The sequence below is a fragment of the Schistocerca cancellata genome, chromosome 2 (genome assembly GCF_023864275.1).
Source record: "Schistocerca cancellata isolate TAMUIC-IGC-003103 chromosome 2, iqSchCanc2.1, whole genome shotgun sequence".
Classification (NCBI taxonomy): Eukaryota; Metazoa; Arthropoda; class Insecta; order Orthoptera; family Acrididae; genus Schistocerca; species Schistocerca cancellata.
Window position 1 is genome coordinate 199,016,119 of NC_064627.1, and position 4,174 is coordinate 199,020,292.

Consider the following 4,174-nt stretch of genomic DNA (forward strand, 5'->3'; position numbering starts at 1 on the left):
TTTCTACAGTGAAGTGTTTGTCGCTACGAACGCCGCCACAAAACTGGCAACGAGGACTTCCGAACTCGTGTGCAGGGCTGGTTCAACTTGTTTCTTGTTATACTAATTATAGAGATAAAATTTTGGGGGCTGGTTTAATTTGTGTTCACTATGTCTGCCGAATTACAACAGTTGATCTTGTTACAGAGTCAGCAAATACAAAGTCTGGTGGAAGCAATCGCCAAACAAGCGGCTAATCCACCAACACAAAAGGAACAAGCACAGGCAGCACCACCTTTCCGTGCTTTTGATGCATCAAGAGAAGAATGGCGAGAATATTTCGCGCAGTTGCAGGCGCACATGACAGTCTACAAAATCACAGGTAATGAGCGGCAGCTTTATTTAATTTCCACTGCAGGCGTGGAAGTCTATAGACTACTTTGTAAGTTGTTCCCGGAATCCAAGCCAGAAGCTTTAGACTATGATGTTGTTGTTACCAAGCTTGCTGAGTATTTCGAGTCGCGAGTTCATGTGGCAGCAGCCAGATTCAAGTTCTTCAGATTAAAGAAACTGCCACATCAATCTAATAAACAGTGGTTAACAGATTTACGGGGCCTCACCCATCAGTGCCGATTTAATTGTGTGTGTGGAGCTTCCTACAGTGATGTCATGTTACGAGACGCTATTACTCAAAACATTGCAGATTCTCGTATTCGTGCTGCTATCTTAAAGTTGCCTGACCCGTCATTAGAGACTGTGATGAACATCATTGAAGCCCAAGATACTTTTGACTATGCTGAGTGTGCGTTAGATCAGCCATGTATTTCTCAAATTGCCTGTGCTAAGCAAGTTATGTCAAGCCCGCGGCCCCACCGGCAGAGTCAGACTGTAAACACTAGCCGGCCGCGTCATGTTAAAAACATTCGTCAGCCGCGTGTGCAAAATGATAGAGTTAAGTCTTGCCCTAAGTGTGTTCTTGCTCATCCTCGTGAACGTTGCCCGTTAAGAAACGCGGTTTGTCACATTTGTCAAAGGAAAGGACACATCCAGACTGTTTGTTTGCGTAAACGCAAGAACAATTCTAGTGCTGCCCAGCCCATGGATATTCATGTTATTCAAAGCCAGCTCGCCCAGATGGTCGCGTTTAAAGACTCTTCCACGGTTCGTGTGGGTAATAAACTTGTTCGCAATAAGCCACCCACCCCGCCCTCTGCTATGCGACCCAAGCGTAATTCAAACGCTGTAAAAAGTAATGTACAGACTGCAAGTGAAGCGGGAGTTGTTGTTCCACCCGCCCAACCCACGAGTTGTCGTAAGCAGCGAACATGCACTAAACGTGCTGATTTTGTGTCTTCTGCCTCCACTGCACCGATCCAGAGACAGTGTAATAAACTATTTGTGAAGCTACGCCTCCGGGATAAGACCTTCAATTTTCAATTCGACACTGGTGCGTCTGTGACTCTAATCAATAGTGCTACGTATGTGGCTATTGGCCGCCCTAAACTTTCAGCGGCAAAACATTCTTTGGCTACTTATAGTGGAGAACAAATTCCTGTGTTAGGTGTATGTAGTGTGCCAGCCACATTCTGTGGCAATACAAAAACAGTTTCATTCACAGTGCTCCGTGCTACAGACAGTGTAAACATTTTCGGATTAGACTGTTTTGAGTTGTTTGGCCTGTCTATCCAAGACAATGTGTTGCAAATTAATTCTGTTGTTGTTCCTCAAGACAGCATAACCAATTTGTGTAAACAATACAGTGACATATTTAAAGACGAACTAGGTTGTGCTGCGAACTTTGCCGCTCATATTACGTTAAAAGATAATGCTCAGCCTTGATTTTTTCGTGCTCGTCCAGTGCCTCACGCCCTCCGGGCACCTGTAGAAGATGAACTTCGTCGTTGGCAAAACAACGGTGTTATTCAACCCGTTTCAGCGAGCCAGTGGGCTTCTCCCTTAGTTATTATAAAGAAACCATCTGGCAAGTTACGTTTGTGTGCTGATTTTAAGTCGACAGTTAATCCTCAGACTGTCATTGATTCTTTTCCTTTGCCTAGACCGGACGAGCTGATGGATAAGTTAGGGGAAGCTCGTTTCTTTTCCAAAATTGATCTCCGTGAAGCATATTTGCAATTGCCCCTCGACGAGCAATCACAACAGTATTTTGTCATAAACACGTTGTTGGGGTTGTTCCGTTTTCTGCGTTTGCCTTTTGGTTGTGCGTCAGCTCCAGCTGTTTTTCAGCGTTTTTTGTCACAACTTCTGGCTAATGTGCCATCGTGTTGCAACTATTTAGACGATATTATTGTGTCCGGTCGGAGGCCTGCTGAACATTTCCGTAATTTGGAGTGTTTGTTTACAGTGTTGTCTCAGGCAGGCCTACATTGCAACATCGATAAATGTTCATTTTTCCTTACGGAGATGGAGTATCTGGGACATGTTATTAATGCTCAAGGCATTCATCCCTCCCAGTCACATTTAGCAGCTATTTGTGATTTGCCCGCCCCTCGCAATCTGCATGAATTGCAAGCAGTTCTTGGCAAATTGACATATTATATTAGGTTTATACCTAATGCATCACAGATTGCTGCACCGTTGCATCATCTCCGCCGTAAGAATGTTCCGTTTGTGTGGTCAGCTGATTGCCAATCAGCCTTTCAGCAGCTTAAAGAGGCTTTATTGAATGATCGTTGTCTGGTCCATTACAACCCAAACAAGCCTCTAGTGTTAGCTTGTGATGCCTCTTCTTTCTGCCTCGGTGCTGTGTTGTCTCACCGAGTCGGTAACACCGAACGTCCTATTGCGTTCGCATCTAAGTTGCTAAACAAAGCTCAGTGTAATTATAGCCAATTGGACAAGGAAGCGTTGGCCATTGTGTTCGGTGTCACAAAATTCCATCACTACCTCTATGGTAGACCATTCTATTTAGTAACAGATCACAAGCCTCTGACGTCACTGTTTCATCCGTCTAAACCAGTTCCTCAGCGGACAGCTCAGAGACTACAACGTTGGGCTCTTTTGTTATCACAATACCAGTATGAGATACTGTATCGCCCTACAGCTCAGCATGCAAACGCTGATGCGCTTTCTAGATTGCCGATTGCTGCGGATGATGTCTTCGATTCCTCTGAAGACTCTTGCCATCAGATTGACGCCGATGAGCATCAATCCCTCCGGGATTTTCCGATTGATTATCGTCAGGTGGCACGTGAGACAGCTCCGGATCCTCATCTGAGTTTACTATTACGTTTTGTTCAACATGGTTGGCCGTCCAAGGCAAAGAACATATCGGATCCTATGGTTCGTCGCTATTATCCGCTACGTCATCTGTTGTCTGTTTCACAAGGAGTTTTGCTGTTACGCACCGAGAATGACCAGCTTCGTGTAGTGGTTCCCAAGTGCTCCAATCCAAGGTCCTCGACTTGTTGCATCAAGGTCATTGGGGAGTGGTCCGCACCAAGCAGCTTGCCCGCCGTCATTGTACATGGATCGGCATTGATAAGCAGATTACGCAGATGTCTACAGCTTGTTCGACGTGTGCCGAACACCAAGCTGCTCCGCCTCAACGCTATTTTGAGTGGGCACGCCCTGCCGGTCCCTGGCAGCGAGTACATATTGATTTCGCTGGTCCATATTGGAATTCTCGTTGGCTCATCATGATAGATGCATTTAGTAATTTTCCGTTTGTTGTGCCCATGCAGTCTACAACGTCTGCACAAACTATACAGGCGTTGACTTCAATTTTTTGTATTGAGGGTCTTCCAGAAGTTTTAGTGTCTGACAATGGTCCACAATTTACCTCTGCTGAATTTGAAAGTTTTTGTTCTGCCAATGGCATTCGCCATGTTCTTACTCTGCCGTTCCACCCTCAATCGAATGGTGCAGCGGAACGTTTTGTACACACATTCAAGGATCATATGGACCGCCTTCATGCTACACACTCTCGTCAGCAGGCCCTCATCACGTTCCTGTCGTCGTACTGGACCACGCCACGCGACGGCCCTTCGCCTGCGGAGCTTCTCCACGGCCGTCGTCATTGCACCCTACTACGGTTGTTGCACCCCCCGGATCGACCCGCCGCTTCTGAGCATCGCCCGCGTTTTCAGTGCAACGACGCCATTTTTTTCAGAGTTTATCACGGTCGCCATCGTTGGGAACGAGGCACTGTGATAAGTGTCCAGGGTCGCGGTTTTTA